The 11,615-nt window shown below is 36.7% G+C and overlaps 1 long non-coding RNA gene across 1 annotated transcript; it reads right to left on the bottom strand.

Moving 5' to 3' along the window:
• Positions 1–2,368: 2,368 nt before the first annotated feature.
• On the bottom strand, positions 2,369–3,648 carry LOC308688166. The gene is made up of 3 exons (XR_014029835.1): positions 3,439–3,648; positions 3,195–3,258; positions 2,369–3,107 (listed from the first exon to the last, which is right to left on the bottom strand). It is a non-coding gene; the product is annotated as an uncharacterized lncRNA (long non-coding RNA).
• Positions 3,649–11,615: the final 7,967 nt, after the last annotated feature.

Genomic DNA, 11,615 nt, shown 5'->3' with positions numbered 1-11,615 from the left:
ATGCGAGTGTTTATAGGTGTATATGCATTGAAGTTTATATGTATGTGCGAGTGTTTATAGGTATATGCATGGAAGTTTATATGTATGTGCGAGTGTTTATAGGTGTATATGCATGGAAGTTTATATGTATGTGCGAGTGTTTATAGGTGTATATGCATGGAAGTTTATATGTATGTGCGAGTGTTTATAGGTGTATGTGCATGGAAGTTTATATGTATATGCGAGTGTTTATAGGTGTATATGCATGGAAGTTTATATGTATATGCGAGTGTTTATAGGTGTATGCATGGAAGTTTATATGTATGTGCGAGTGTTTATAGGTGTATATGCATGGAAGTTTATATGTATGTGCGAGTGTTTATAGGTGTATATGGAAGTTTATATGTATATGCGAGTATTTATAGGTGTATTCGTGCGTCAAGTTTATATGTATATGCAAGTTATTCACAAGTGTATATGCATTCATTACTAACATAATATGTATTGGTATGGATTTCATATTAGTGTGCACGTGTATTTCATATATGTATTTTGAACATCCAATAGTATACATGTATATGCGAGTAATTTATAGGTGTATATGCACGCGTGTTATGTATGTATTGATAAGCGAAGTTTGATTTAAATCCTACGTGGCGCCTCATAGCAGTCGATGAAAACAGTCAGAGAATGTGTCAGCTAGTCGTGTGTCCCCAGCATTAGTCTGCTATCAGTGGCTCAAACCTCCGTTACTAACTCTAAAATGACGTTTTGGAATTAGCAACGGAGGCATTGGTTTAGATGCGTAAGAAATTAGTCTTACATACAAGAGCGTTTTAATGACAAAAACTTTACAAACGTCAATTATTCCTTACATATTTACTCTAGAATGCTTTGACGCGCTACCACAGCACATGATCCCTGAGGGAACGTCTGCCAATTCCTCCAAGTTGTTAACACGTATAATTTGTATAAATTAAAATTACTTTTAACATTCAAAAACAGACATGTTCAAAATACAAAGCTTGATTGTATTTGATAGTAGACTGACTTAATACAAGTGACTTTTTTCCAATACCCTTCATGTATTTACAGTAAACTTTTTTTTTTTTTTTTAGGAAATTTCTGCAAAAAATTTTTTTTTCTTTTATCATGTTTCAAAGGTTGTAGTTCCTATTAACCAGACTGACTTACAACAGGTGAAATTGTGCCAATAGCTCCCTGTATGCACAGTACAAGATTTGTTTTTTTTTTATGCAAACATTAGGCCTAAATCAAGTTTTTTTTCATGTCCTAGTGGTTCCTAGTGACCAGACTGACTTATTATAGGTGGAATTGTGCCAATTCCTTCCTATTTCACCAAATGGTTTTTATTTTTATTTATCAAATTATATTATAATAAATTATACGTTTTAACCACTTGGTGGAATTGCCAGACGTTCCCTTATGGATCATGCGCTGTGGTAGCGCGTCCGAGCATTCTCGAGTATAAATCAAATACGCAGCTATAATTCATGTAGGTTATTTTGAAGTAATATTTTATGTCAATATACACTGTTAAAACTAATCGTGGTATTGATATATTAAGACTGCTTACTCTATAGAACAATGGCTAGGAAAACCTAGCCCTCTAGTGGTCGGAAGCATTTCCGTTGTGTTGTGGCTTTATTTCGTTGTGTTGTAGATTTTCCGTTGTGTTGTGGCTTATTTCCATTGTGTTGTAGATTTTCCGTTGTGTTGTGGCTTATTTCCGTTGTGTTGTAGATTTTCCGTTGTGTTGTGGCTCGTTTCCGTTGTGTTGTGAACTTATGTTTGCTTTTTACATTTCGTAGTGTTGTGCACTACTGGGCCACCGTATATAAGCGCTATATAAATGCCTCATTCATGCATTCATTCATACATTCATTCAATCATAAAGCTGGATATCTTGATCCAGTCTGAAAAGTGTTTTCGCCTGTAGGCTAAAGTCTATTCCGGCGCAGTATATTTTATAACGTCCTATAGCCTAATGCCATGTTGGTAGACCTGTAGAATTTCCTTTTGTTGAAAGCCCAGATAAAAGTAAAAAGCTATTATTTTGTGTAGATCCAGTTTACACACACACACACGCACGCACACGCATGAAAGCCTGTGCGGCAATGTGAATTAACGGCAAGCACACAAGCAACTTCTACGGAAGACTTTATTCTCAAAATATTTCAACTTTAATCTCGAAATGCTAGATTTATTTTTATTATTATTTTTTTTTACACATTTATTTATTATTTTTTTTACGTTGCGGTTCAGGGCTTCCGTACACTGGCATTAATTTCAAACCTTGAAAATCCCACAGGTAAACTATTTGTATAATCACTATATGTCTGTAAATTTTATGTACAAATATCTCTTAAGAGAATGGAAAAGCGTAGCTCCAAACACTACTCCAAACCAGATGAATTAACAAACTTGTTGCGGAGTGTATGTAACACCCGCTAGGGCCAAACAAAAGGAAAAAAACAACAGATCTATCACCAAAGACAATAAGTGGTAGAAAAATACAAAATTCTTTATTAAACAATACCACAAAATTCAGGGCATGAACTGATTCAGCTGACAGGGGGAGCAATTTCTGAATTGGTCCAACTAGGAATACAAAGAAACCTGAGCTACCTATACAGGGGACACTTCACTGCATTCTGTGAAAACCACAGCAAACCCCCATAAGCCCTTCACTACAAACAGGAGTATGTGATACACATTCACAATTAGTAACCACACAAATCAACCCACAAGACCTATAAGGGCTCTATTAAATTGTACTCCCAGTTCTCCACCGATCACGATGGGAAACTACCCCCTGCGGCTTGATCAAGGGTGAAGAGCAGTTTACATTAAATACATAATTTAAAGGAAAAAAACAAAACAAAAATAAATAAATAAACAATTCCACTAGCCAGCAACAAATCAACCAATACAATAAACAAAAACAATAAACAAACAACCATCACACATAAAGCTGGCTAGGAAATTAATTACCACACATAAGTCAGGGAGCAGTTCAGTTCCTCATTGTCACATAAAACCAAACAAACATCAGACACAAAAAAACAATATAAGAGAACAGCGACTAGCCATCAACATCCAACACCCTATAACAAAATAGAATATTTTTCATGAGTGTCAGTCACATCCCAATAACAATAACAAAAACAATAAAGAAAAATTAACAACCATACCTTTAAGGTGCACAGCCAGACAAATACAAGGTGGCCCTGGATTTATTCCATCAGGCAAAGAGTTCTTAAATATAATACAATAACCATATTACCATATTTACAAACTCATACCCACATGATGCATTAATGGATTCAAATACCCTCAATTAAAAAAAAATAATTAAATCTATACTGGTGCGGGTGACTGCATCAGTACAATAAAAACACCCCTTGTAATAGTACACCAGAAAAAATACAGGTTTACCTTCAATTAAGAGAAAGGAGTACACCACAGGACACCCAGTCCCACACGGCTACTAGCCAAACGGCTAAATGGTGCTACAAGGACGCCGGCTGCCTTTCCATATTGCCTGTCCTTTAAATTTGGCCACCCTATCAGCAGTCTATAATGGGATTGGTAGTTGCTTCCCAATCCCCCTCCCCTTCTCCTGCTTACCTTGCTACATGTAGATACAAGGTAACTCAAAATAGGCCAAATTTATTATCCAGAGGCCACAAATAAAGTGCAAAAGGTGTAAGGTGAACAAAACGTTTTCGAGTTCAACCCTTCATCAGTGGCATGTTTTTCCAAGTATACCCAGAGGAAAAATGTATTGCTCAGTGGTTGCCTTTACTAAGCTCAGAAGACTTAGTTGTGATTCTCATGTATCTCTCATTTTAGTATCAGCAACATTTCAGAAGTCTCTCCTAAAATCCCTTAGGAGAAATAAAAAGACACAAATGAGACATGTATATGCAATGAGACATATATTGCATGCAAGAAATATTTGAAAGAAAAAGAGTCAAAATTGAGATTGTGGTAGAAGAAACATAGAACAACTTTTTGTCTTGCCGAATTTTGTTGCTCAGAGGTTGCTCTTTTTAACTCTTTTTAACCTTTTAAAAATGTTTTAGTGTTTATCAGAGGGGTCCAAGACCCTATGACTTTTGTCACACTTGAACCACGAATACACACACACACAAAAAAGAATGGATTCGAGTTTTGTGGTTGAAATTTAAAAAAGTAACAAATCCTTCCCTCACGGGTCAATTTGACCCCCTTAGGAATGAATGAAATTCGAGGAATGCCTCAGTACACATAGAAAAACCGACATGTGTATCTGAATGCATACTAAATGAACACTACAGACTTTAGGACCCACCGGAACAGCTAATTTGCTCCATTTAGAGCTATAAGGCCATCTAGTGGCTAGAGTCATGAAATTTATTTGTTGTATACATGTTATATTCTTTTTTCCCACAAGAGGTCGGCAAAGACACCCAATGTAATATATTTTGAGCTGAATTAAAAGGGTTATGCATGAAATTGTGTTATTTTGAATTTAAGTTAAAAGAATGTGAGGAATATGCTTAAATTACCATTTATTTATTATTATTTATCGCACTGTAAAAACTCCAGCAAGGTATGTGAGAAAGAAAACTGGCATAATTGGGACTGGTGTGGTTAGTAATATACTGGCTGTTAAAACAAAGATGGTCAAGGTATTTGCAACAAAGTTTGATCTCAGTGTTGGTGCAGATACTCTCAGTGACTACTTAAAGATGAAGCAGAATCGGGAAGTGACATGCAGAAAAATAGAGGCGTCACAGAGCAGATTTGGCTCCTTCTGTATTTCTGCTGAATGTAATGATGTGGCCGAGCTATACGATCCGCAGCTTTGGCCCGCTGGGACTTTTGTCCGACGCTACTATGAGCCTCGTCGCCCTAGGGGAGCAGACGGAGGTCTGTCCGGGCCAGAGGATGCCCCCCGCTCTCGAGATGAGGGGCTGTTGCATGTTAATGATGCTGTACATGCTGTAGTTGTGGGTGAGGACGGGATGAAGGCCAGCTGCTCGGCTGGAAGTGACAAAACATTGTAAAATGCATGTTGTTTCATATAATACCCGCGGGCTGCGAGTAGGTCATACTGCTACTGATATATCAAAACGTCTGGTTGTGGATACATTGCTGGATGAGTGTGACATTCTGTGCTTGCAAGAAACTTGGCTGGCGAAACAAGATCTGGATAAGCTGAACTCTATACACATAAACTTTCATGGGGCTGGAGAGTCCACTACTGACCTCAGTACAAAGCTGGTTCGAGGTAGGATAGCTGGTGGTGTAGCAATATTGTGGAACATCAAATATGACTCAATGGTGAATGTGGTGCGCCTAAATGTTGACTGGGCCATAGGGCTAGAGTGTAATTTTAATGAAAAGAAATTTATTGTCTTAAATGTTTATACACCGTATGAATCATATGAGCATGAGGATGAATTTTTGAACAGGTTAGCGTTTATTCAGTCATTCATAGAGGAGAATAGTTCATCTTGTGTCTATGTTATGGGGGATTTTAATGCTGACATGTCAGATAGCAAATCTTTATTTGCAACACAATTACAGCAGTTCTGTAATGAGTCTAACTTAATTCTATCGAGTTTTGCTTTGTTGCCTGACTCAAGTTTTACCTATGTTAGTGATGCGTGGAATACAACATCTTGGTTAGACCATATTGTGACCACAGCTGATGCTCATGCCTCACTGATAAATGTGGAGATCTGCTATGAACTTGCCACCTCAGATCATATACCTATTGCTGCCTTGATAGATGTTGAAAAACTCCCCCTGCTGTCCAGGAATAATAATGCAGCTTCAAGTAAACTGGACTGGTCAAAGCTGAGTAAAGAGGAGGTGGCTGAATACTCATTGCGAACTTAAAGTTTTCTAAATAATATTCCTCTGCCTTATGATGCCCTAATGTGCTCAGATATTAATTGTAAGGATGTGTTACATGTTGAAAAACTCTGTGCCATGTATGATGGTATTGTGAAATGTCTTAATGTTTCCAGTGAACCATTCTGTAAAAGAAAATGTAAGGTGCTTAACATTAGACCTGGGTGGAATGAGTTTGTGGCTGAGCAGTATGCTGAGGCAAGAGAGGCCTTTAGACTTTGGTCAGAGGCAGGAAGGCCTAGACATGGGGAATTGTTAGATAGAAAAAAAAATTACAAATGCTAGAGTTAAGTATGCACTACGTTTTATTAAGAAAAATGAAAATACAATGAGAGCAGACTCACTAGCCAGAAAGTTACAGAAAAACAACCCTACTGATTTTTGGCAAGAGGTCAAAATTATGAATAACAGTACAATTTCCTTACCGGCTGTTATTGAAGGTATTAGTAGCCCAGAAAAAATAGCTGAGCTCTGGCGAGAGCATTACTGTGACCTATTTATTAATTGTGTCAAAAGTAACTCAGTTAGAATCAATCATGAACATACTGATTTCTCAGCAGATATGATGGTTAGGGTAGCAGATATCTATGATGCCATTAACATGTTGGAGAACAACAAAGCCTGCGGTATGGACTACATTAATGCTGAACATCTAAAATATGCCAGCCATAAGCTCTGTCCTTTGCTTTCCATGTGTTTTAATGGTTGTTTGGTTCATGGTGTCCTGCCTAACGCTATTATGTCTGTTTTGTTACTACCTGTGCTTAAAGACAAGGCTGGTAAGCTTAACAGTATTGACAATTATCGACCAATTGCATTAGCCAGTATCTTGTCTAAAGTACTGGAGAGAATACTGCTAACAAAGTTAGAAATGTATGTTCTTACTACTGACAATCAGTTTGGGTTTAAAAGAAAGCATGGAACCGATTTGTGTATCTATGCTCTTAAAGAGATTGTGTCCAGGTATAACAGCCTGAATTCGTCCATGTTTTTATGTTTTATTGATGCGTCAAAGGCATTTGATAGAATCAATCATGAACGACTGTTTGTTAAATTGCTTGATAGAGGTGTTCCTATATTTTTAGTGAGAATTTTAGTGTTTTGGTATGCCCATCAAACGTTTCAGGTTAAATGGGATAATGTTGTATCTGCTCCGTTTCATGTCAGTAATGGAGTGAGACAAGGAGGAATTATGTCTCCTATTTTATTTAATGTTTATATGGATGATCTGTCAGACCAGTTAAATAGGCTAAAAACTGGCTGTCTTGTGGGCAACACTGTTGTTAATCATCTAATGTATGCAGACGATCTTGTCCTGCTCTGTCCATACAGCGCTGGGCTGCAGCAGATGCTGAAAGTCTGCTCGCAATATGGCTTAGATTATGATATTAAATATAACACTAAGAAAAGCCACATAATGGTAGTTAGAAGCAATGAGGACAATAAATCAACTTTTCCGACTTTTTATTTGTCAGACAGCCCTCTTGCTGTGTGTGAGGTAGTTAAATACTTAGGTCATGTTATATCTAATGACTGGACAAATGACAAAGACCTATACCGTCAGCGCTGTAAAATTTATGCTCAAGCCAATATGCTCATAAGGAAGTTTTATATGTGTTCTGACTCTGTGAAGTGTTCTCTGTTTAGAACCTATATCACACCGCTATATACTGCTCAATTGTGGTCTAACTATAAGAAAACGAGTATGCAGCGGCTAAAGGTAGCATACAATGATGCAATGAGGTTGCTGCTCCGTGTCCCTAGGTGGCATAGTGCCAGTCATTTGTTTGTGGCTAATAGAGTGCCAACCTGTGAGGCACTCTTAAGGCAACTGATGTTTGGTTTTATGTGTCGATTGGACAATTCAGTGAACCATATAATTGAAGCCCTGGTCAATCCTCTGAAAAGCTGTTATAGATACTCTTCGAGGCTTAGACGACACTGGTGTAATAGCCTGTATATTCTATAGGCTATTATGAAATTTTTTTTTTTATGTATTTTTGTATCTCCTTTTTTATGCTGTATGTTGTGTTATATGGACCTGTGTCTGCAATAAAGTTATATATATATGTATTAATCAAATCTAGTAATTTAAAGGTAAATAAAATAAAAAATAACAAAAAATCTCCAAAAAGAACTGCATTATAAAATAGAAAAAATATTATCTTAATGAAATAAAATAAGCTTTCTGGACAAAAAAAAAAAAAACGTATAATTTAAGGGAAAAGATGTGTTGCAAAACATGAGGGAAGGACGAGGGTTAAGCTCAGGAGACTTTCTCAAAAGTTTCTCAAATATTTCTCATTTTAGTATCAACATTGTCTCAAATGTTTCTCCTAAAATTGCTTAGGAGAAATAAGTAGACACAAATGAGACATGAGAAATATTTGAGAGACAAGAAAAGTTAAAACTGAGAATGTGGTAGAAGAAACATACAACATCTCTTTATAGTCTTACTGTCATCTCTTTCAAGACTCCATTATAGTAATATTTTATTGCTCAGAGGTTGAAAGAATGAAATAAATAAAAATATTCCTAATATTGTAAATACTGAAACTATCATTTAAAAACCATTATACATTTAAGAATATTAAGGCTTACTAGTTAGATGTTTTCTTCAATGCCCAACATTGTATATGCAGCACATTTTCTAAACACACCAGAAAATATTTTTGTCTCCTTTTGCTAGAAAAACTGAATCACTCCAGGGGCCCGTTCTTCGTACGTCGCTAACTCACTTAGCTGGATTTGATTGTTGGCGATTTGGCATGATCTTGGATTGTTTGGTTCTTCGACGCACATCCTGGACTTGCTGTCATAGCAACAGGTGCGCAAGTTTAAACCTGCTTGGGAGCAGGCTTATTTCATGTTAACAGGATTAGATCCCGGCTTTATAAGCGGAGCTGATACGGGAAGTCCGGCGCAGCGCGATAGTGCACTTTCTGAGATATATATTTTTTCTCATGACTCGTGAGATTGTCGTTTACATTATTAATTGGTTGGAAACGCACATTTATTTAAACAAACTGTTTGCATTGCCCTAAGATTATTTGCGAGTGGCTCTTTCTTTTACATTATTGGAGATACGGAGAACTTGATGGAAAGTGCTGTCTGTCGTGTCATTCGGAATTTACCTGGCGCTTTTAGGTTTAAAAAACAGTTTTAGGTTTTTTTGTGGCATTTCCAAGCCACTTAAGACCCAATGTTGTAAAGCAGTTTTTTTAAAGCAGTTTTTTTTTTTTTTTTTTTTTTAGGCTATCATAATTTTTTATGAAGATCATGCAATCATGACCATGCCAATTACAGTATATGTCACTCAGGCTTCACTAACGTGATTGGTAGACTATAGGCTAGACCATAGACTGCCATTAAGGCCTCAATGAAGGGGATTATGTGAACAGAAAGGGGGTTCACAATGTCAATGTGCAGCCTAGTTACTATTGTGATTCTTAATATTCCAGATTAGTGATATTATATCAAATCAAAAAATGCCAGTTGACTAAAATCTTCCATATCACAAATGTGAAAGCAAAATGGCCAGGATCTGTGCATGACTTAAGAATTTTCAGAGATTCACATTTATGCACATTATTTGAAAGTGGTAAGGAAAGTTCCACAATTAAATATCAAGCTCACTGTATTACATACACTTATGCTGATCCTAACAGAACTGCATTTTTCATAGGTGATTATGACATGTTCCTCCCTGCAGACAGGTGTTTTATGACCCCATTCCCTGACCCAAACCAGTTACAATGCAGCTCTAGCCAGGACAAGGGCACACAATGAAATTAACTTTGGCTAACTAAAGGGAAGATTTCAGTATCTGAAAAGTCTGAGGGTTGCACACCTGACAGGGCCTGTGACATTGTTGCATGTGCCATATTACACAACATTGCCAAAAAAAAAAAAAACACTTTTCATTAAATGTTTAATAAAAGACAAATATGTTTAGTTCCTTGAGTTTTATTTCAATTGTTCTTTGTAAAGAAAAGCCAGTGGTCAAGTGCCTGCAACAAGAGGTATTAGACACATGCCTCATGCAACAAATAAAAAGGAAAAGTTGGTTATACACTGCCCACATGTAGGCCTATGTCTCCTCTGTCTGTGCAGACTCTTCTGTAGGCCTTTCTGTAGATGTGGAATCCTGCAACTTATATTGCAGCCATAAGAATACAAGTATAAATTAAGTAAAGTTATTTATGCACTTGCAGGTAGGCTAGTTCCTCCATATGACAGTTATCTGAGAGGGTTTATTCACTGTCCAGTGCAATGGAAACAAATGGACATTACAAAGTCTTATACTTTCTTTCCTTTGGAAAGTTAGACAATGTCCACTTACTGCACATATTTCAGCCACCACTTTCTTGGGAACAGATACAAGTGTTGGTGTATTATGTAAAAGTGCACAAAAGAGGAAAACACAATGTCATTACAATGAACTACACTCGGGAAAAATGTGATCAATAACTCATGGCAAAATATTTTTACATTAACATAAGTTTATCAGTTTTCACTTTCACAAGTCAAAGCAATTCATTATTACTCAAGATTTAACAGTTGAAATCACTATACGGCCTTAATTTAATGCAGCAAAAATGATTTGACAGTGTAGGCTACTAAGATCTTTTCTTTTTTTTCAGCCTTTTTCTTGGTTGCTTTTATAAACAGACAACCATTTATTTAACAGTGCCTTTTATTATAAAAGAGACTATAATATAACAAAAAATTACCATTAGGCTATGTAGAATATTTTTGTACTTCACTTTTATTTGTTCCCATGTTCTAGTGTGGTGACTCTGACATTACAATGAATAAAGTAATTATGCAATTATTAAAATACAAATATATAGGCTAATAAGTGATAAAAACATCTAACATGGCCACTTCTAACGGATTTAAATTGTCTGCTACTTTTTGCCAGCCCTCTCTCCTGGCTTTTGCAGTCTTTGTTTATCCCAAGGTTTTCCCGCAGCCTGCCGGATCCAGGCCGTATCCAGATCTGACGAAGAACCTTCGCCTGGACCTGATGACAACCCAGCAAACACATTTACGTTGTGGCAACGTCTCTGGCACGTTGCATTTCTGCTATGGCAACGCCGCTATCTAAGTGCTCGCAACATTTTAACAACGTAGAATTTTAAGACGCGACAGGGCTGTAGCAACGTTGTTGCGCGACATTCAGCAACTGAGAGACGACGTTCTGACAATATTTTTATATGGTGTATTTTGTTAGATAATTATATACTTTTTATCGTTTATCTATATTATTATTTAATGGGGCTATCAACACTTGCAAGTGTAGCCTACACTTTGAAGAGTAAAAATGACAGAAGGTTTCGTTAATTCAATTTATTAAAACTGTATATAATCAAATTGCACTTCCAAAAGTCATACATTTGTGGAAAAAAAAAAAGGCAGATCAGAACATTTAATGAACAAAACCGTGTCTGTATGGCGGACAGTAGCCAAAAGCAGGTGTCACCGGGGAAACATCCACAAATCCATGCAGCAAAGAAACGAATGAGACTAAATAGCGGAACAATCAAACGAAAAACTAAACAGTGCGAGCGATGCTACATTAATCACATTAGAAATTTAAGTTGTAGGTTGTGTTTGATATAGGCTAAACGCAATACTCACGTATCCTTGCTCGATGATGAATTAGAACACAATGAGCCCAACAGGTGGTTGGAATTTAAAAGGCT

The sequence above is a fragment of the Scardinius erythrophthalmus genome (assembly GCF_964197995.2).
Source record: "Scardinius erythrophthalmus genome assembly, chromosome: 3".
Lineage (NCBI taxonomy): Eukaryota > Metazoa > Chordata > Actinopteri > Cypriniformes > Leuciscidae > Scardinius > Scardinius erythrophthalmus.
Note: the sequence above shows the minus strand (reverse complement) of the source record. Positions and strands in the feature narration are given on the sequence as shown.